The 23,984-nt window shown below is 39.6% G+C and overlaps 1 protein-coding gene across 1 annotated transcript in view; it reads right to left on the minus strand.

Annotated features, from left to right (window-relative positions):
• The window catches only part of WWC2 (WW and C2 domain containing 2), a 211,596-nt gene that overhangs the window by 180,891 nt on the left and 6,721 nt on the right, over positions 1-23,984 (minus strand). The window lies entirely within an intron of this gene.

Genomic DNA, 23,984 nt, shown 5'->3' on the forward strand with positions numbered 1-23,984 from the left:
ATCTCAAAAAAAAAAAAAAAAAAAGATATGAATAAAGAAGAGTGTTACACCAAATAAGAGCATACACTTACATTTCCAGGCAAAAGAAGGGCAGATGCTGAAAGTGAAGAAAAAGGCCAGAGACAGAAAACACAACAGCCCTGCACTCTGCTGAACAGAAAAGAGGGAGCTGTGCTGTAAGATAAAATGGACGAGTCGTGCAGCTGGCGTAAGTGATCAAATGACTGCAGACGTAGAGCTATCACAAAAGCCATCAAAGACATGGATTCTAACTTTCCCTAGTAAAAGGCCAGAAGTATTCAAATGATTAAACTAAATGTAATAAGTACATGGACATCTGCATAGTACCTGAAAAGAATAAAATACCCAAACATTTGATGGATTGGTACAAATCGATTCATCTAACCTGTACATTATCAAGACTCAGAACAACTATATGGATTCTTGGCATCAACAGTGATGAGAAACATACCACTTTGTAAGGCAGCCCTTCCATTCTTCGACAACTGAAGAACTGGATTATGGCTTGTTCTAAGGAAAAAGATGCAGGTCTTCTTGTAGTTGTGTCCGCTGGTCCTAAATCTCCCATAAATGAGGTCTGATCTTTCTTTCACAAGACAGACCTCGAAATATTTGAAGATAAGTAGGTAACCATGTTTCCATTTGCTAAGATAGTCCTAGTCCATGCCCATCATCCCAGGATAAGTACAGACAGTGCTGACCTTCAGTCTCAAAGAGCCCTGGTTTGAACAATAAATTACATCATCATCCAGTCATAAGAGATACCCTTCCCCCCAAAAAATTATCTTCTTCAGGCTAAGTATTCACCTTTCCACCAACCAGTCCTCCTGTGACATAATTTCCAGTCCCTTCACCACTCTTTAAGCCGTTAGTTGTAAACGAACTCCAAGTAACTGTTATCCCTAAACCAAACACAATATTTCAGGTATAGTGTCAAGTAAAAAAAACTTATTCTTCTGATCATATGAAATCACGTTAGCATTTTCAAAAATCAGGTCACACTCTGCTTATGTTGAGCCAAATAATCAATTAAAACTTTTAAGTCCTTTCCCTTTATATGTCCACCAGGCAATACAGTACTTATACAATAAATCACTCAATTACTAGTATGCCTAACTAAAAGGCTACATTTCATTACGTTCTTTATAATAATGCTATAAATACCTTGTTCAGATACACTATATCTATTGCATAAGATTGTTCTGGGACACATTATTTTGGAGGCAACATCTGAATACCAATGTGGAAAATCCTGAAAACAGTTGGAAGACAAGAACAGAGGTACATTCATCCATTCATTCAATAAATACAGCTTCTCACATGTGTCAAGCATTGTGCTGGCCCTGATTATATAACAGTAGCAAGATAAATGGCCCCTACCTACCCAGAATTCTGAAAAACACCCATTTTTAAGGGGTTGGAAGACACAATCAAAAAACAAGTAGAAAGTAAATGATTAAGGTGAAGAACAAGGAGGATGTCTTATAGAAGGGCCACAAAAAGAGACATTTTGATTTTTTTTAAGACAGGATCTTGCTCTGTTGCCCAGGCTGGTATGCAGGCACAATCACAACTCACTGCCACCTCCACTTGCTAGGCTCAAGCAATCCTCCCCACCTCAGACTCCCGAGCAGCTGGGACTACAGGTATGCACCACCATGCCTAGTGAATTTTCTTCTTCTTCTTCTTCTTCTTTCTTTGAGACAGTCTCGCTCTGTCACCAAGGCTAGAGTGCAGTGGTATGGTCTTGGTTCACTGCAACCTCCACCTCCCGAGTTCAAGCAATTCTTCTGCCTCAGCCTCCTGAGTAGCTGGCACTACAGGCAAGCGCCACCACACTCGGCTAATTTTTGTATTTTTAGTAGAGACGGGGTTTCACCATATTGGCCAGGCTGGTCTCGAACTCCTAACCTCGTGATCTGCCCGCCTCAGCCTCCCAAAGGGCTGGGATTACAGGTGTGAGCCACAGCACCTGGCCTTTTTTTTTTTTTTTTTTCCCAGAGATGGGGGCCTAATTATGTTGCCCAGGTTGGTCTTGAACTCCTAGACCCAAGACCTTATACTAATTTCACTTAGTATAATGTACATTTCTTTATTAGATTGGATTGTTCTCATAGTTTCCTTGGAAAATGTCTCATATTTAAATTGGATGCCTCTTATGATCTGTAAAAAGCTCTTAAATAATTAGGACAGTTGGCCCTTTGTAGTATGTTATATATATATATATGTTTTCAATTTAGATTTTTATGGGTGTTTATAGTTTCATGTTTTGAATTAAAAAATTGTATACATTTAAGGTATATAACATATAGATAGTAAAATGGTCACTATGGTGAAGCATATGAACACATCTATCACCTCACATAGTCATCCCCCCTTTTTGGTGGGGGCAAGAGCAGCTACAATCTCCTCATTTAGCAAAAATCCCAAATATAATGCACTATAATTAACTGTAGTCCTCATGCTGTAGTTAGGTCTCTAGACATGCTCATCCTCCATATCTTCTACTTTGTATCCTTGAATTTACATCTCCCCATTTGCTAGCCCCTAGCTCATCCCTGATAACCACTGTTTCAATTTCCATATATATATTTGACTTTTTGTTTTTAAAGATTCCACATATAAGTGAGATCATGCAATATTTTTCTTTCTCTGTCTGGCTTATTTCACTTAGTATAATGTCCTTGAGGTCCATCTGTGTTGTGGCATGAACATGAATTTTTATTAATTAAATTTCCCAGTATTTTATGCTTCTGGGTTTTATAAAATGCCTAGAAAAGCCTTCTCTGTTTGAAGATTATTCATCTATTTTTCTTCTTACTTTCTTTAAGGAATCATTTTATACGTTTAATATTTGAATCATCAGAAATATATTACCTTATTATTTAACATGCTTAAGGTCAAACTCTTCACCTTTCCTTTGCAAACCAATTCTGCTTTCCAGTGACATTTGTAATTCTCATGACTTTGACCCTTTCTTCATCAAAAGGTCTCTTTCCTAGCTAGGCATGGTGGCTTATGCTTATAAACCCAGCACTTTGGGAGGCTGAGGCAGGAGGATTGCTTGAGCCCAGGAGTTTGAGACCAGTCTGGGCAACACAGTGAGACTCTATCTCTTTTAAAAAAAAAAAAAAAAAAAATAGCTGGTCATGGTGGCTTGCACCTGTAGTCCCAGTTACTCAGGAGGCTGAGGCAGAAAGATCACTTGAGCCAGGAGGTGGAGGGTGCAGTGAGCTATGATTGCAGTCTAGGTGACAGAGCAAGACCCTGTCTCAAAAAAATAAATAAAATAAAATAAACCAGTGTGTGTGCATACATAGTCCACAGAAGACTCTCCAAATCACAGTTCTTCTTCTTCATATTCACTCTACTAGGTTTGATGTAAAAACTAATCTATCCTTTGACCTGAAAGTAAAATATGTAGGTTTTGGAAAATGCTAAGGAAACTCTGCTGCCACTTGATCTACAAGAGTCCTCTCCTATTCCTAAGAACCCCCTAGTGTTATTTGCCACAAAAATGACAACAGTGGATAGAAAGAACACATATCTATCACCCAAGTCATATTTGGGGGCAAGTATTAGATATTTGAGAAGCCCCATGATGCCTGCTGAGTTGAGAACCAGGATGTCATTGCATCTGATAACCTTCTCTGCCATAATAGGATCCCAGAGGACTGGCTTTAGGAACAAGCTCTCAGTAGCAAGACTGTCTTTAAATACGCAATCCAGGGAGAGAAGCACTGACATTACCTCTGAAACAATCCATAATAATAACTTGTTCTCACCCAGTTCTGTCAGCAGTGGACAAAATTTATTTCAATACCCGAATGAACAATGCAGTGGCTTCCTAGTTACTTTGAGAATAAACAGGCTAAGAGAGAATCTGCAGAAGGAGGAAAGAGTGGACACACGGAGGAACTGAACCGGGCCAGGACCAGGGTGAGGCAAGCCAGGGTCCGAAGGCACAACATTAAGCGGCACTTGTTCTAAGGGTTATGCCATGCTGACCTCGCTTCTACATGCATGGCAGAGTAAGTGCCTCCTTAAATTCTGCACCCCGGGCCTTTCCTTAGTGAGATGCCTTGCCTCACCCTAGTCTAGCCGTGGACATGAACAAGGCCAGTCCTTCTCATTTCACCAACTGTGTGTGTTCATTAAACAGTCCTAGAGGCCTTCAGTGCCCTGCAGCTGGGAGTGAGGGATGTCTTCTCCCTTCTACCATGGAGAGAGGAACATGGGAATGAGCATGAATTCTTCTGGAACACTGAAGATAAATAAAACACCTATAGACTCAAGTAAAGACTCAAAGACTGTATGGAGTTTTCTACTTTGATATTAAAACAGTTCCTAAAAAAGCATACTAAGTTGAGTATGAAAAGTTTTCAAAGGGCTTAATGTTATATGGGGGCTGGCAGGAGCAAGAAGACTAGACAATATTATAAAACTTTAGACCCAGTATTACACAATGCAATACCAAACTAAATCTTTTTCATTTTCTTTCACAACGGAACACATAGACAACTGGCTTAAATCAAACAAGCATTTAATTGAAGCAAAGGAGTCCTCGCGTTTTTTGCTAGAAATAGTATTTTTGAAAATTTTTTAACATTCATTTTTGTAAATGATAAATAATTTACTTAAAGTATTACAATAACTATAAGCTACAAGCAATGATAGCTACAATACCAAAACAGAACAGATGTCAGGGAGCACCTATATACAGCTAGAAATATGTGTCAGGTACTTTGAACACAGCACCTGAAAGCAGATTTCATGGTACCCTTGAACTGAGTCACCTGCAAATTGAACCCGTAAAAACCGAGGATGCACCTGTATCTTCGCTCCAGGAAACAGGCCTTATTTGATACAACAGCTTCCATCCCTGAGGCACCGTGGACATGAAGAAGTCCTGAAGGAAAGCCTGTAACTCCAGCCGTTATCCCTGCATCAGTCTCACACATTACACGCAGACTTCATAGCCTCGGGTCCCCTCCAAACACCCTGGCAATGGTGAGAACTGGGAATGCTTCCTGCTTTTGGGACAATTTCTTTGGCTACACATTCCATCAGAAAAATGTAGTGTGTCTAATCATTTCCATGCTTTTGTGGAGGAGTTTGAGCTACCATAGATTATAAGCTCTGAATAAATAATTCAAAACTGATAAGTACAAGATAACAAAATCACAACATAGCAGGTAGATCACGAGGTCAAGAGTTCAAGACCAGCCTGGCCAACATGGTGAAACCCCATCTCTACTAAGAATACAAAAAATTAGCCGGGCGTGGTGGCAGGTACCTGTAATCTCAGCTACTCGGGAGGCTGAGGTGGGAGAATTGCTTGAATCCGGGAGGCGGAGGTTGCAATGAGCCAAGATCATGCCACTGCACTCCAGCCTGGGCAACAGAGCAAGACTCCGTCTCAAAAAAACAGATCTGCAGGCTGGGCATGGTGGCTCATGCCTGTAATCTCAGCAAAACAAAAAACAAAAACCAAAAAAAAAAAAAGAAAAAAAGAAAAAAAGAAAAAGCAGAAGGAAAAAATAAAGACAAAAGCATAAAGTACCAAAGTAGAAAAAGAGTCATTTGTATCAATAAGTCCAAGAACTGGTTACTTTAAGAAAAAAATACCCAAATAACTGAGAAGTTAGGTAACCTAAACTAGAGAAAGGAAAAAAAAAAAAAGAAAATGGCACAAATACACAAAGTTATAAATGAGAACAGGAAAACGATTGCAGTTACAGTAGAAAAGAAAAGAACATTAAAGGATTATCTTGTCTAATAAAATTTGAAAACACTGAAGATTTTTTTCCAGGAAATGTAAATACCAAACTGACCCCTGAAGACGAGAAAATCAGCCATATAGATCCCGCAACAGTTATCTGCTACCAAATAGATAACTAACAGGTAACTGTTTGGGTATCCATATGGCTATCTACAAGAACAACCCCCCTCCCAGAAAAAGTACAAGATCTCATAATCTATAAATGTGAATTCTACCAAACTGCAGGAACATATCTAATTCCAGTGATACTTAAATTGTTCCAAAACATGGAGAAGAATGAAAGTTCCAAATTTTTTTAGGAAGTCAGCATAACATTACAACCAAAATCTGGTAAACAAGGCATCAAAAGACGAGGAAAATAAAACTAGACTACTCTCACAAATCTTAATGTAAAAATCCTAAAAAAAAATAACAAATAGAATCCAGCTTCATATCAAAATTAGGAAATCTTTTAAATTTAAATGTATTAATAAAATTCATCATATTAATAGTATAAAGCACAAACTATATATAGTGAAAAAGGCATGTGGAAAATTCAAAATGTATATTGAATATATGTCAAAAAATATGAAGGCAAATAAACATGTTTGTCTATAACACCAAGATTTAAGAAATGATATTATGCTACATTTGCCTTCGGATTTAAAAAATAAAGAACTGTAGATATCTTTCAGGATAGACCTCCCTACACTCTTCCTTCCCCAGAGACAATCACTATCCTGCTACTGGGGTAGAGCATTCCTGTTTTAAAATCTTGACCACCTATGTATGTATCCATAAATGCTATATACCTTAGTTTTGTGGGGTTTTAAATTTTACATGAAATATATACACACACACACCCCTGAAACTTGCTGTGTTTCTCTAAACACCATCACTGAGATTTGTCTATGTTGGTATTTGTAGCAAGATTCTAGTTAGTTTATTTTAACAGCTGTATAGCACTCTATAATTAAACCATAAAAATCGTTTAATACAATCTCCCACTGACAGACATTTGTATTGTTCAAAATTTTTTGCTTTTACAAATTAAGCTACAATGGAACTTACTTGAACACACATGCAAGAGTTTCTCTAGGATATACAAATGGAATCCTGAGCTGAACAGGATGCAAATGTTTAACCTGACATACATTGTGCCAACGGCTCTCCTTAGTAGTAATATCAACTCACACTCCTATCGACAATGATGAAAGTTCCTATTTCCCTACATCCTCTCCATACCTGATGTTGTCAAGCTTATTAATTTTGGTAAATTTCATGGAAATGAAATGGTATTTCATTGCAGTTTTCATCTGCATTTCTATTACCTCTAATGAAATTGAGATCTTTCCATATATTCATTGATCATTCTGTTCTCTTCTGAGAACTGGTTGCTACTTTTACCCCATTTTCTTCTTTCTCATTTACTTATTAAAATACAGATCTTGGCCAGGCACGGTGGCTCACGCCTGTAATCCCAGCACTTTGGGGGGCCGAGGTGCGTGAATCACTTGAGGCCAGGAGTTCAAGACCAGCCTGGCCAACATGGTGAAACCCCATCACTATTAAAAACACAAAATTAGCCAGTGGTGGTGGTGCACGCCTGTAATCCCAGCTACCCAGGAGGCTAAGGCACAAGAATCGCTTGAGTCTGGAAGGCGGAGGCTGCAGTGAGCTGAGATCATACCTGCACTCCAGCCTGGGTAACAGAGTGAGACTCTGTCACAAAAAAATAAAAATAAAAATAAAATACAGATCTTTAGTCATTCAGGACACTAACTTTTTATTGATTATATGCAAACATTTCCCCTTTTGTCTTTAATTTATGCCTTTTGTCACGTCAGAGTTTTAATTTTACTGTAGTCCACTACTATGAAATACAGATATCCATTCACCTATAATTTTCTAATAGCTTAAAATCTGTTTCCCTTTGTTGATTTTAGGCATAAATCGATGTACAATTTTTGTGTGTGGGAAGGCATAGGGATCTGAATTTTATTTTTAATATATTAATAGATGGCCTATTGTACCAGCACTATTTATTAAATAATCCATTCTTGCCCCACTGATTTTATTATTTGCCTAATACATAAATAACATTTATAAATCAGTAATAGCAACTTTCCAACAAAATAAAGAGTAAAGAATATGAAATCTAGTTCACAGAAAAAACATGCCTCTTAATAAGTGAAAAACCATTCAACCTCACTCATAATAGGTGAAAAATGCTATTTCATTGTAGTTATAATTTGCATTTCTCTTAAATATAAAAAATATAAACTATTTTGAAATATAATGCTTGACAAAGGTGTGGGGAACAGGCACAAATTGATGGGTTACTGGGAATATACATTGGTACAACCTCCACGAACAGCAATTTGAAACAATCTATCAAAACTATAAATTTATATACCTCTGACCCACCTCTATTAGGTTGAGTATCCCTAATTTGAAAATCCAAATTCCAAAATACTCCAAAATCTGAAACTTCTGAAAGCCGACATAACACTCAAAGGAAATTGCTCACTGAAGCATTATGAATTTTTATTTTTGGTTTAGGGATGCTCAACTGGGAAGTATATAATGCAAATATTCCAAAATTTAAAAAAAATCCAAAATCTGAAACACTTCTGGTCCCAAGCATTTCAGATAAAGAATACCCAAACTCTCTTAGCACAACAATCATCACAGAAAATTACATGTCAACAATTTAATTATTTTCCTCCACAATGTCACTTTTTTTTTTTAGACAGTCTCTATCTGTTGCCCAGGATGGAGTGTAGTGGCAGGATCACCATCATAGCTTATTGCAGCCTTGACTTCCCACAGTCAAGTGACCCTCCCACCTCAGCCTCCCAAGTAGCTGGACTACAGGTGCACACCACCATGCCTGGCTAATTTCATAGAGACAAGGTCTCGACATGTTGCCCAGACTGGTCTCAAACTCCTGGGCTCAAGCGATCTGTCGGCCTCTCAAAGTGCTGGGATCACAGGCGTGAGCCACCCCTCCTGGCCACAATGTTACTTTTTAAAATGTGTTCTGGCTGGGCATGGTGGCTCAAGCCTGTGAGCCTAGCACTTTGGGAGGCCAATGCAGGAGAACTGCCTGAGCCCAGGAGGTCAAGGCTGCAGTCAGCCAAGATCGCACCACAGCACTCCAGCCTGGGCCACAAAGCAAAGACCCATCATTAATTAAATAAATGTATTTTATTGTTCACATCCAACTTATACCAAAATTTAAGAGAATTTCCCCAAAATTAAAGGTAAAATTAAATAATATTAAATATTAACAGAAATTTAGAGAATATCATGATTTTAACAAATGCTTCTATTTTCTCTGTAGTTACAAATGTGAATATTTGAACATTTTCTTCTCTATAAAGGGAATTTTCATTTAAATTAAAGTTCTAAAACAGTATAGTACACACAAAATCATTTCAAGTGAACCAAAAAGTAACTCCATAAACTCCAAGTTGTTCTCCTAGTCTACAGTCTTACTCCCCAGAAGCAGCCACTAATAAAGATGCCTTGTTCAAAATGGTTCCAGTTCATAAATGTCAGCATCAATCTGTATACATGCGTTTTAACACAAACATAATCATAGTGGAGATCTTTGTATTTGAGCACTAATACGTCTTTCTTTGTTATCAATTCACAGTATTTGATTCTATATGCCATGATTTAATTAACATAAATAAAGGTGTTTTTCAATAAAATTTATATACATTCTCTTTCAGGCAGTTCACATTGAAAATTTTTAAATAACTGGTTTTCCAACTAACTGATTCCTCATTTTCCTCTGCAAGGCCAAAAAGGATACCAGCTTTCCTAAATTATTAACTTAATCGTAAAGTAGCAAAACATCCTTTCTATACTTGTAAAGGTTAATTTTTCATATCTACAGCTAGGATATCCCTTCTGATATCTTGATGAAACCAGTTGTTTAAATGATTTCCATTTCCATTGTGGCTATTTAAAAAACCCAACAACAAATAAATTTAAGTGAATGAACTGTTTAACAATCATATAATTACCACTATGGATGTATATCTGAGTAAAGAATTCAGGGGTTAAAGGCTGACAGAAGAACTGAAAATCATGGAAAGAAAAGGAATGTAGTACATAAGAGACATGGTCTTCCATGATTTACACATAAAAACCTTTCATCAATAGGTTAAATGAATATCCATCTCAAATATACTATGTGCTCATTTTAAGTTCCCACCCATAATTCAGAGTATCTTTTGGAATTAATAACCTAAGTTATACCTGTGTTTTCAAAACTGACATCTTAACAAAACAAAACAAAAAAGGCCAATTTAAGTTTTAAAATTAAAACTTTTACTTTTTTTTAAAAGTCGCTGTTTTCCAACATACATGGGCAACGTGCATGGTTACACAGAGAAGCAAATATGAGGAGGGGCTTTATACCCCTCTTGAAGTGAGGCACCCAGCAGGTTCTTCCAAAATCTTAAGAAGCAAGTCATGCTTTCTTCTTGCTAACTGTGTAAAGGACAAGTGCTTCAGGGTTCATTCTCAATAGTGAGCTGAAGAAGAGGCGAGAATGCAGGAAGAGGACAAAGGGCATCTCTTCACTCCATCCTATATTCTCAGTGGGAGAATTAATTACATTATCACTATATATCCTTAAACTAAGTCATTCCCAGACTCCATGCCTTTAACTGGGGAAGTGGCTTCCGCAGTCCAGCCAAATTCCTACTGCCCGTCTGGAGAGGGAATTCATGGAAACCTGTCTCAACGGCAGGGCCAGGGCAATGCTCTTAATTTTCATTCAAATGAGCCAACCTGTGTCCTTCACTACCACCACTAATTTAGGTAAACACTGTTAGTTTAAATAGCACAAAGGAGTATAATCAAAAATCACACAACAGAATCAAACAGCAAGTCTAAGCAATCACTAGGAGTCAGTAAAATGGAGACTGGAGTACAGAGGAAAGCCATGAAACAAACACCATCAGGACGAAAGGAGTCTTTAAGAATGAGGTAAAGTGTTGTCAGGGGAGGATGAGAGACAGGATTAAAAAAAAAAAAAAAAGTTGAGATATTTCAGATAAATCATGGCCCTTCTATGCAAACCACTACACACAGCTTCTTTTTGGTCACAATAGTAAACCCGGTCAGACAACTGGCTAAAAGGACTCAACGCTTGGCTACTCGGCTGCAGCCCCATAATGTCTTTCCTCATTTGAATAGTATTTTAGGAATGTTTTGTCAATGTGTCTGATGATTATTCACTTTACTGCATTCCTCCCTTCACCATGATAATTATGGTCATAGTAACAATTTATTTTATAGGCAGAACACTCACAATGCTAAACGATGATTTTTTAAAAATCTGTTAAGATTCATATATTTGTCCACATTTCCTAAAAAAGAAAAAAAAAAGTTAATTTTAACAATTGTTGCTCATAGCAACATAGGACAAAAGATTTTTCACATGCATAATCTAGGCATTTAATTAAAATTCACAAACTTGGCTCTCAAACCAAGTCAAATGTAGAAACACAGGAAAACACAGAATCAGATATACAATATATTTCCAGCTACCGTCAAGACAGAAAAACAAAGTGCAGCAACCTGTAACAGGGATAAGGAATGTACAAATGAAAAGATTCCTCTTTAACCATAGTTTAGTAACTGCTTGTACACTTCCAGGTAAGTTTCACAACATAAGTACATCAACAACATGCCACACGCCCTCTGAATTTCTATCACTTCCTATTTATGAAGGCTCTTCACCCTGAATCCAAATCTAAGCAGTTTAAAGCAAACTATAATGTGGCCATTGACTGAAAGAAATTATCTTTCCTCTAAGACAGAGGCTCGACTATAAGAGTAGAGGTAAAAAATAGCCATAACCGGCCAGGCGCGGTGGCTCACTTCTGTAATCCCAGCACTTTGGGAGGCCAAGGTGGGTGGATCACAAGGTCAGCAGTTCAGGACCAGCCTGGCCAACATGGTGAAACCCTGTCTCTACTAAAAATACAAAAATTAGCCGAGCGTGGTGGCACGAGCCTAAAGTTCCAGCTACTCGGGAGGCAGAAGCAGGAGAATCACTTGAACCCGCAAAGCGGCGGTTGCAGTGAGCCCAGATCACACCATTGCACTCCAGCCTGGCACTCTAGCCTGGGCCACAGAGTGAAACTCCATCTCAAAAAAAAAAAAAAGATCCCCAATCAAGGTCTGCAGGCTGGGCATGGTGGCTCACACCTGTAATCCCAGCACTTTGGGAGGCTGAAGCAGGAGGATCCCTTATGCACAAGAGTTCGAGACCAGCCTGGGCAACATAGTGAGATGAGACCTTGTCTCTTTGTTTAAAAAAAAAAAAAGATAAAGTTTTGCAATTTACATGTTTGTGGTAAAATCAAGGCTTTCTTGGATTATAGTAGATACCCACCAGGGTTTAAATCAATGAACGAGCACTATAGAAAAGAATGTGGAAGAGCTGGAACTCCACTTTATTACTTTGAAAATTCTCTATCTTTCATGATCAGTTCAACTTGTCTCGAAAAGGGAGGGGATATGCAGAAGTGCAGATGGTGTAAGTGGCACATTTGAAAAGGAGATGGTTCCACAGAAGCCTAGATTGGGAGAAGCTGCGGTATAACATCAAACCGTTTTTAACCAGAGACAGGACAGCAATGAAGAGGATTTACAGCATATAGATCTCAGCCTCTAAAAGAACTGAAAACACTGGAACAAGGCAGAAATGACAGAATCAAATTAGGATTTATTTGAGTAACTAATATCCACAGGACATTGTGCTGGGTATCCTGCAAGGCAGGATAAAGAAATAATATTGTGCATGACTTAACAGAGCCTATAACCTAGTTTGGAAAAATAAAAAATAAATTCTGAAAAAGTAATAGCTTAATTCAAGGAGTCAAAATACAGTACACAGGCAGTTTTAATACAGATGTTAAAAACAGGTAGCACAAGAATTAAGCACTGGAAGATTATGTATATGTGGCTAAGTTGTTTTTTTTTTTTTTTTTTTGATGTACGGCAGTCTCGCTCTGCCTCGCCAGGGCTGGGAGTGCCAGTGGCGCGATCTCGCCCTCACTGCAAGCTCCCCACGGGTTCCCGCCATTCTCCCGCCTCAGCCCTCCGAGCTAGCTGCGGACTACAGGCGCCCGCCACCGCGCCCCGGCTAGTTTTTGTATTTTTAGTAGAGACGGGGTTTAACCGTTGTTAACCAGGATGTTCTCGATTCTCTGAACCTCGCTGATCCGGGGCCACCTCGGCCTCCCAAAGCTGCTGATTTACAGGCTTTGAGCCACCGCGCGCCGCCTTGCTGGCTAAAACTTTAAGTGATGAAACTTCAGCTAAATCCTGAAGGAGGCTATATCTTCCAAACCCAGGGAGGAGGCCAAAGGCCCTTCCTAGCAGTAATCAAAGGCAGTACCTTGTTAGATGAACAGCCTGGAAGTCAAGCAGACACGCTTGAGTTCCGCCACCACTTAACAGCTCTGTGCCCTTAGACAAGTCACTTAAACCTCTTGAGTCTCAGTTTCCTAAAATGGAAATAATAATGGTAACTATCAAAGTTTCTCTTATTCAATAGTTACTAAGAGCTAGGACAAAGCTGAGCATTGGAATACAATAGTGAACAAGACACAATACCTGCCCTCATGAAGCTTGAGATAAATAAATGAAAGGCTCTTCACATAACTTATGATACTTGTCATCATCATCATCTTGAGCAAGTGGTGAAAAGTATAAGATATGCTCCAGTGAATGGTGCAAAAACAGACATATACACCAATGGAACAGGTCAGAGAAATGAGAAATAAAGTCACACACCTACCACCATCTGGTCTTTGACAAAGTTGACAAAAATGAACAATGGGGAGAGTACTCCCTATTCAATAAAAGGTGCTAGGTTAACTGGCTAGCCATATGCAGAAGACTGAAACTGGACCCCTTCCTATACCATATACAAAAATCAACTAGAGCTGGATTAAAGACTTAAATGTAAAACCTAGAACTATAAAAACCCTAGAAGAAAACCTAGGAAATACCATTCTGGACGTAGGCCCTGGCAAAGATTTCATGACAAAGATGCCAAAAGCAACTGCAACAAAAACGAAAACCTACAAATGGGACCTAATTAAACTAAAGAGCTTCTGCACAGTAAAATAAATTATCAACAGAGTAACCTACAGAATTGGAGAAAATATATGCAAACTATGCATCTGACAAAGGTCTGATATCCAGAATCTATAAGGAACACAAACAAAATCAACAAGCAAAAAACAACCCCATAAAAAATGGGCAATGGACATGAACAGACATTTCTCAAAAGAAGGCATATGAAAAAATTATTGACATCACTGATCATTAGAGAAATGCAAATAAAAACCACAACGAGATACCATCTCACACCAGTCAAAATGGCTATTAGAAAGAAGTCAAAAGATGCTGGCCAGGTTACAGAGGAAAGGGAATGCTTAAACACTGCTGGTAGGAATGTAAACTAGTTCAGCCACCGTGGAAAGCAGTTTGGAGATTTCTCAAAGAACTTAAAACAGAACTGCCATCCAACCCAGCAATCCCTTTACTGGGTATATACCCACAGGAATACAAATCATTCTACCATAAAGACACATGCACATTTATGTTCACTGCAGCACTATCCACAATAGCAAAGACATAGAATCAACCTAAATGCCCTTCAAGTGTAGATTGGATAAAGAAAATGTGATACATATACACCATGGAATACTATGCACCATAAAAAAGAATGAAATCATGATCTCTGCAACAACATGGATGGAACTGGAGGCCATATCCTAAGCAAATTAACACAGGAATAGAAAACCAAATACCGCATGCTCTCACTTATAAGTAGGAACTAAACATTGAGTACACATGGAAGCTAAAAGGGGATATAGACATCATGGTCTTTTTGAGAGTGGAAGGTGGGAGGAGGGTGAGGATCAAAAAACTACCTATGGGGATTAGCTGGGTGTGGTGGAGCACGCCTGTATTCCCAGCTACTTAGGAGGCTGAGGCATGACAATCGCTTGAACCTGGGAGGCAGAGGTTGCAGTGAGCAGAGATCTTGCCACTGCACTCTAGCCTAGGCAACAGAGTGAGACTCTGTCTCAAAAATAAACAAACAACCTACGGGGTACTATGTTTATTAGCCGGGTGATGAAATAATTTGTACACCAAACCCCCGCAACACACTATTTACCCCATAACAAATCCACGTGTGTACTCTGTGAACCTGAAATAAAAGTTGGAAGAAAAAACAAAGATATGTTCCAGTAAAAACAAATAAACCATCTTAGCTGAAACAAGATTTCACAAAAAATATTGCCATGTCTCAAGGCTCAATCCTGGAACCTCACCTTTTCCTCTCTTCCAGTAATCTCATCTCATCCCACAACTTCAAATACTACCTATGTATAAACCAAATTTAGTATCTCTAGCTCTGAGCTGTCTCCTGAACAACAGATTCTATATCTGGGTGTCTACTAGATTTCTCTATTTGTATGCCTTCATAGGGGTCTCACACCTTGTATTTCTTGCACTGCTATAAAGAAACACCTGAAATGGGGTAATTTATAAAGAAAAGAGGTTTAATTGGACCTATGGCTTCTTCAGGCTATACAGAAAGCATGGTCCCAGTCACCTGCTCAGCTTCTGGGAAGAGCTTCAGGAAGCTTACAATTATGGTGGAAGGCAAAAGAGGAGCAGGCACGTCACATGGCCAGAGCAGGAACAAGACAGAGGGTGGCAGTGGGGGGAGGTGGTGCCGTACACTTAAACAACCAGATACTGCAAGAACTTACTCACTACCCTACCTCCTACCAGGCCCTACCTCCAACAATTAGGAATTACAAATTACAATAGTGGGGACACATATTCAAACTCTATCACACCTAAATAACGGAAACAGACTTTGGATTAGCAATCCAAATGGATACCCACTAACCACATTCTCCCTCGGTCTTTCCCTAACAGTAACTCTTTTATTCTTTTCCTCAAGCCTCATGTACCCACATCATGAGCAAGTTCTTTCACTTTTACCAAAAAAACATAGTTTAGGTAAAAATAAATCCACTCACTGCTCCCCACTGCCAAAGCCATCATTCTAGTGTAAGCTCTGACTGTTTCTCACCCGGATTATCTCACTAAAAAAAAAAAAAAAAAAAAAAAAAAAATGTAATTCCTTCTCCATAGAGCAGTGATCTCTTTTTTAAAATAAGATCTTTAAAACAAAACAAAAAGCAAGCCCAGGCACAGTGGCTCACACCTGTAAATTCCAGCACTCTGGGAGGCTGCAGGGGGAGGACTGCTTGAAGCCAGGAGTTTGAGACCAGCCTGGCAACCTGCTCTACAAACCCTGTCTCTACAAACAAAAATGAGTAAGATCATGTTGCATGCACACGCATGCACGCACACACACACACACACACACACACGGGCCCCACCTTACCTCAATTCAACTTAAAACTCTCTAAGAGCTCCCAAAACAATCTTAAAATCTTGAAGGTCTACAAGGCATACATGATAGGACCCCTTTCTATAGGTTGGTGCAAAAGTAGTTGTGGTTTTTGCCATTGAAAGCAATTACTTTTGCACCAACCTAATACTACTCTGCCTCATTTCATAAGACCCTCCTCCCTCTGTTCCTACATCAATCTGTGCTGATGGAAATGTTCTGTATTTGCAGTGGTACAATCTCAGCTCACTGCAACCTCCACCTTCCAGGTTCAAGTGATTCTACTGCCTCAACCTCTCAAGTAGCTGAGATTACAGGTATGCACCCCACGCCCGGCTACTTCTTGTATTTTTAGTAGAGATGGGGTTTCGTCTCTACTACACATTGGTCAGGCTGGACTCAAACTCCTGACCGCAGGTGATCCACCCGCCTTGGCCTCCCAAAGTGCTGGGATTACACACATGAGCCACCACGCCCAGTGGAACTAAATTTCTAACTTAATTTTAACTAGTTTAAATTTAAATAGCCATATACTCCTAGAAGGTATCATAGTGGAAAGCACAGGGCTAGTACTTCTGCTTAGCCTTTTCTTCTGCCTAGACTGCTCTTCCCCCCAGATCTTCACATGAATGGCTCCTTCTTATCCTCATAGCTCAGCTAAATGCCAGTTCCTCAGAAAGGCCTTTCCTGACCACCTAACCCAAAGCAGCTCCCACTGACACTATTATCACTTCACCTTGTTTATTTTAATCAAAGCAAATTCACTACTCTCTTTAGAATCTGTTTGCCTTCCCCAAAGTAGAATATAAAATCCATGAAAACAGAGATCTTACCTATTTCATTCAACGCTGTGTCCCCAAAATATATGTGCTAGGCATATAGTGTTTCCAATAAATGTGTGAAGAATAGTTTGATTGAATGAACGAATGAGTGACTGAGTGAATGACTAGGTGGTCAAGTCAATAAAGTTAGCTGGGGACAAATTATGGAGGTTACTGGAAGAAGGAAAGGTCCTTCAAATGCATATATTTCATTACTACGGGTACAAGGCTCCACCGTGTTAAGTGTCCCCAAGGGTACAGGCAATCTAAGCACAGAGCATGAAGGGTCACACACAAAGCAGGTCTCTATCCTCAAATAACTTAGAATCAATTTTATGAAAACATTAGTGATGCAAACACACACAAGCTCCTTATACATGAGACATTAGGAAATCTCTCAAGAATGCATCTCCATACATTCTACAGGCATACCTTTAGGGGTAAAGGACTGAAAGCAGAGTTATTAGACCATCAAGTTAGTTTTGTAGTCTTTCGATCTACAATAGCAAACCAGGGCACTGATGTTATATTAAACATTCTGCCAAGTTAAATACTGGTTTATAGGCATGCTGTCCTATGAGAAATATCATTAGCTATGTCATTTAGCAGAAAAGGGGGAAGGGAGGCAAAGAGGGAAGAAAGTAAATGATCTGGCCGGGCACGGGGGCTCACGCCTGTAATCCCAGCACTCCGGGAGGCCACGATGGGAGAACTGCTTAAGACCAGGAGTTGGAGACCAGCCTGGGCAACATGGCAAAATCGTGACTCTACAAAAAGTACAAAAAAACTCAGCCAGGTGTGGTGCCGCACCCCTGTAGTCCCAGCTACTCGGTAGGCTGAGGTGGGAAGATCACCTGAGCCCGGGCAGACTGAGGCTGCAATGAGCTGCGATCGCACCACTGCACTCCAGCCTGTGCAACAGAGTCAGACCCAGTCTCAAAAAAAAAAAAAACAGAAAGTAAATGATCTGTTTTTATCAAACTCAAACACTGATAACCAGCAGATAAGAAAAGAACATATGGTGTGGACAGAATTACTGACCAGCCCAAAATTACACCTAGACCAGTAAGTCAACAAAACTGATAACCCACTGATACTATGTACAAAGTAGATTCCACACATTCATTCACTGTCATAGTTTCAAAGAAAAAAAAAAAGACTGGAATTCTAATGTACCTCTATTCAAAACCATAATGCTAAGGAAAACTGCAGAGTTGATTCAAGTTTCACACTAAATGAAACTGCATGCTCTTCAAATCTTGTGCAAAGTTGTCTACCACATTTTAAACTTCATTGACTATCACTGCCACTTCATACCAATTATGCAATTATAAAATGCATAATTGTTAATAAAGTATGTAACATATTCTACAGTCCATTAGTAAGTCAGAATTTTAATCAGGGGTTTGTAGCACCAATCTCTATAATTCAACATTTACTTCTGTGGTTCACATTCAGAACTGGTGACCAATACAACCCAGGCCACACCAGAAAACAACACTGCACATGCAGCAGGAGCAAAGTTCATACCAAAGGAAAGCCTCTTTGCCTTCCAAATCTTGACATACTCATTTTCACAAAAATACCAGGGACACTTACTTAAAATGACTATTTTCATAACACAATGTCTATGCTTCTTTAAAATTAAATTTCCTACCTCCACTCCTAGTGAAACCAAAGTACATTAAATGTACACCTTTACTCAAATGCTCTGTTGGAACTACTATAATTCCTCATGAGCTACAGCAGTGAAAAAACAGCTCCCAATACATAACTCTGTTAGTGCATGATCACCCCACTTCTGAGCTGGCTCCATTTTGGAACCATGATTTCTTTACTGACATCAGGGCAAACAGTATAGGAAAAATTACTGACAAAGCAAAAAAAAAATTTAGCTATACAGAACAGTCTTTGGGACACACTTGAAAGTGACAGGCATCAGCTCTGCACAGTAAGGACAATATATGGAATAATTTTTTGCTTGATCATCACTAGTAATTTTATAAATACTATCAATATGCCACAAGAAAGTCAGTATTTCTAACTACCAAAGCATAATACTATATACTTACAACAGTCAAGTATAAACAAACAACTATGGTATTTCCAAAAACTCATTTTGCCTGTTTTTCTCATGTCCTATGTACAATTCTTCTTAAGAATTATATAGCAGCATCTGGTATCTGGTAACTTTATTGAGTGACCAGGGTTGAGCTGTCTCTACACCACAAAAACAATCTCTACTTTAGGCCCTGCCATGGCAAAGCCAGGTGCCCAAAGATGTCTCTTGACTTTCCATCAAAATAACCATGAGGTATTCCGAATCCACAGGCTGCTACATTTGACCAGGGACCCGTGAAATCATTCTTACCTTAAGAGTAACAGACCTATTTCCACTACCATTAGGTCCAGCTACTTCAAAGAACCAGTTTGGAAAACTAGGTAACATGCTGCATTTCGTTGTTTAAAAAAAAAAAAAGGTAACATGAGATTCAAGACAACTCCTCAAATTCAGTACCCATGTCTGACTCACCTTTGTCCCACATAGCACCTAGAGTCCAAATCCCTTGTGGCATAAACCGGGGGTTCCCAACCCCAGGCCACAGACTGGTACACTGGCCTGTTAGGAACTGCGCCGCACAGCAGGTGTGTGGTGTGAGCAAGCATGACCGCCTAAGCTCTGCCTCCTGTCAGATCAGTGGTGGCATTAGATTGTCATAGGACAGCGAACCCTATAATGAATCGCACATGTGAGGGATCCAGGCTGTGTGCTCCTATGAGAATCTAACCAATGCCTGATGATCTGAGATCCAACAGTTTCATCCTGCAACCATTCCCCGCAACTCCCCTATCCCATTCTGTGGAAAAATTGTCTTCCACAAAACCAGTCCCTGGTACCTGAAAGGCTGGGGACTGCTGGCATAACAGAATGTGCAATGATCACTAATAAATGTGCCATTTTATCATAAAAGGTTAAGATTTATAGAAACATTTTAAAAATATTGCTATACATTTTTTTTTGTGAGACGGAGTCTCACTCTGTTGCCCAGGCTGGAGTGTAGTGGTGCCATCTCAGCTCACTGCAAAACCCGCCTCCCAGGTTCACACCATTCTCCTGCCTCAGCCTCCCAAGTAGCTGGGAATACAGGCACCCACCACCACACTCGGCTAATTTTTTGTATTTTTAATAGAGACGAGGTTTCACTGTGTTAGCCAGGATGGTCTCGATCTCCTGACCTCGTAATCCGCCCGCCTCAGCCTCTCTCCTGGGATTACAGGCATGAGCCACCACGCCCAGCCTATTGCTATAAAATTTTTAAAGACAATGGCAAACTTCTTCTGTAAAGGGCCAAAGTAAACATTCCAGGCTTTGTGAACCACATTCAGTCTCTGTCACATATTCTTCTTTATTTTTGTTTGTTTGTTTACAACCTTTCATGATTTAAAACCCATTCTTAGCTAGAGGGCTAAAATGAGGCCTATGGAGCAGAATTTTCATATAAACAAACATGGTTATACTTCCATTAAAGAAAATCACTTTGTTTTGTGTTATATTTAAGAAGTCTTTTAAAATAAACTTTATTTTTCTAGAACAGTCTTAGATGTATAGAAAAAAGGATAAAATTAGTGTGGAGAGTTGCCATATATAGTCCACACTTACTTTTCCCTGTTAGTATGGTACATCTATTAACATTAATAAAATTAACTATAATCCGGCCAGGCGTGGTGGCTCACACCTGTAATCCCAGCACTTTGGGAGGCTGAGATGGGCGGATCACTAAGTAAGGAGTTCAAGACCAGCCTGGCCAATATGGTGAAACCCCTAAAAATACAAAAATTAGCTGGGTGTGGTGGCATATGCCTGTAATCCCAGCTACTTGGGAGGCTGAGGCAGGAGAATCGCTTGAACCCAGGAGGCTGAGGCTGCAGTGAGCCAAGATCGCGCCACTGCACTCCAGCCTGGGCGAAAGAGTGAGACTGTGTCTCAAAAAAAAAAAAAAAATTTTTTTTTTAACTAAAATCCATACCTTATTCAGATTTCCTTAGTTTCCACCTAATGTCCTTTTTCTAGCCCAAGACTCCTCCACCCCTGGGACACATCACATTTAGTCTTGGTGTCTCCTTACGCTCCTCGTGGCTGTGAGGGTTTCTCGGACTTTGTTTGTGAGGACCCTGACAGTTTTGAGGAGTACTGGTCAGGTATTTCACAGGATGCCACTCTACTGGGATCTAGTAGGTGTTTTTCTGAAGATCAGACTGGGGTTACTATGGTTTTGGGGGAGAAAGACCACAAAGATAAAATGCCACTGTGGCCACATCACATCAAGGGTATATCAGCAGGACTTAGTGCCCTGGATGTTCCCCGGGATCACCTGATGGAGGCAGCGCTTGTCAGGTTTGCTCCTGCCTTTTTTTAAAAAAACGATGGACAAAAATAAATTTAATTATTCACATATGTAACGAGCTAAAAGGAAAACCTTTTGCATGTCAAATAATTTTGAATAAGCTGATGTATATACACTGCACATGATTCATTATGTGACTCATACCAATGCCTCATAAAACATATCACATTTGAAATAAAGAAAAAAATTAATACATACTTTGCCAATATATTGCTTTTAATTCCTTCAACTGTTTTCCCTCTGAGTGTTTAGGAAGAAAGTACCCTTCGGCTGAATTACAGGAATATAGAGGAAATTTAACAAATAACACTTAAAATTTTCTTTCATTTTTTAAATGATGATTATGCACACTAGATTGCAGGCAAGCTGAGCTAGGACTAAATCTTATCCATCTTTATCTCCCAGAGTCCAGGGTACCTGGCTGGTTGATAAAATAAATACTGTTAATTAATGTATATCTACAATGTCAGTATTAAATAATCACTCAAAGCAATCAGATAGGGGGAAAGGGAAGAGCAATGTGAGATGAAAAAAAACTTCTAATTTCTCTTACCTAACTTTTTATTGATCAAGAGTGAGAGTACACACACAAAAGGTGGGGAGAATAGCAATGGCTATAAAAGGCTAGAATAAAGGGGGAAGGCTTGGGTCAAATTAAGCCTATCAAAACACTATGAAGAGGGAAATGTAAATCAACACCACAGTAAGATCCTACCTCACACCCACTAGAATAACTTTTTTAAAAAAAGAAAGAAGTGAGGCGAGGTGTGGTGGCTCACACCTGTAATCCTAGCACTTTGGGAGGCCAAGGTAGGCAGATCACTTGAGGTCAAAAGTTCGAGACCAGCCCAGCCTCGTCTCTACTAAAAGTACAAAAATTACCCAGGTATGGTGGCTTGCGCCTATAATCCCAGCTACTCAGGAGGCTGACGTGGGAGGATCTGTTGAACCCTGGCGGTGGAGGCTGCAGTGAGCCAAGATCACCACTGCACTTCAGCCTGGGCAAGAGAGACTGGCTCCGTCTCGAAGAAATAAAAGAAAAAAAGAAAAGAGAAGAGAAGAGAGAGACAGAAAGGAAGAGAAGGAGAGCAGGAGAGAAAAAGAGAAGGAGAAAGAAGTGTTGGTGAGGATGTGGAGGAATTTGCACACTCATACCCTGCTGGTGGGAATGTAAAATGTTGGAAAACAGTCTAGCAGTCCCCTCAAAAAGTTAAACATAATGGCCGGGCGCGGTGGCTCACGCCTGTAATCCCAGCACTCTGGGAGGCCGAGGCGGGCGGATCACAAGGTCAGGAGATCGAGACCATGGTGAAACCCCGTCTCTACTAAAATACAAAAAATTAGCTTGGCGCGGTGGCGGGCACCTGTAGTCCCAGCTACTCAGGAGGCTGAGGCAGGAGAATGGCGTGAACCCGGGAAGCGGAGCTTGCAGTGAGCCGAGATCATGCCACTGCACTGCAGCCTGGGCAACAGAGAAAGACTCCATCTCAAAAAAAAAAAAAAAAAAAAGTTAAACATAAAACTGCCATATGACCCAGCAACTCCACTTCTAGATATGTATATACTGAAGAGAACTGAAGACACACATTCATACAAAAATGGTACAGGGATATTCACAGCAGGATCATTCATAACAGCCAAAGAGCAGAAACAACCCAAATGCACATCAGCTAATGAAAGTACAAAATATGGTATATCCACACAACTGATTATTATTGTCATGAAAAAGGATACAGTAGCACAATAAATGCTATAACATGAACCTTGAAAGAATTAAACTAAGAAAAAAAGAAGCCAGATACAAAGGGATATAAATTTTATTATTCCATTTATATAAAATGTCCAGAATAGGCAAATCCAGAGACACAAGGTAGATCAGTTGTTGCAAAAGGCTGTAGAGATGGGAGATGAATGAGAAGTGAGTTCTTAATAGGTAAGGGGTGGTTTGTTTTGGGACTGATTAAAATGTTCAGGAATTATACACTGTTTATGGTTTCATAACAATGAATATACTAAAAACTACGCAGGTGTAGTCTTCAAAATGGTTAAAATGATTAATTTTATGCTGAGGAATTTTTTTTATCTAATAAAATAAAATAATTGGGAAAAATCACTGAAGACACTGAAAACACTGTGAACCTATATTTTGAGAACTCATTTGTAACTCACAACCTACATACACACCGTGCCTTTAAAAATCCCTTTCCTCAGCCAGGCGCGGTGGCTCATGCCTGTAATCCCAGCATTTTGGGAGGCTGAAGTGGGCAGATCACCTGAGGTCAGGAGTTCAAGACCAGCCTGGCCAACATGGTGAAACCCTGTCTCTATTAAAAACACAAAAACTAGCTGGGTGTGGTGGCAAGAGCCTATAATCCCAGCTACTAGGGAGGCTGAGGCAGGAGAATTGCTTGAACCCAGGAGGCGGAGATTGCAGTGAGCCGAAATCATGCCACTGCACTCCAGCCTAGGCAATAAGAGTAAAACTCCTGTCTAAAAAA

The sequence above is a fragment of the Rhinopithecus bieti genome, unplaced genomic scaffold (genome assembly GCF_001698545.2).
Source record: "Rhinopithecus bieti isolate Rb0 unplaced genomic scaffold, ASM169854v2 scaffold_38004, whole genome shotgun sequence".
Taxonomy (NCBI): domain Eukaryota; kingdom Metazoa; phylum Chordata; class Mammalia; order Primates; family Cercopithecidae; genus Rhinopithecus; species Rhinopithecus bieti.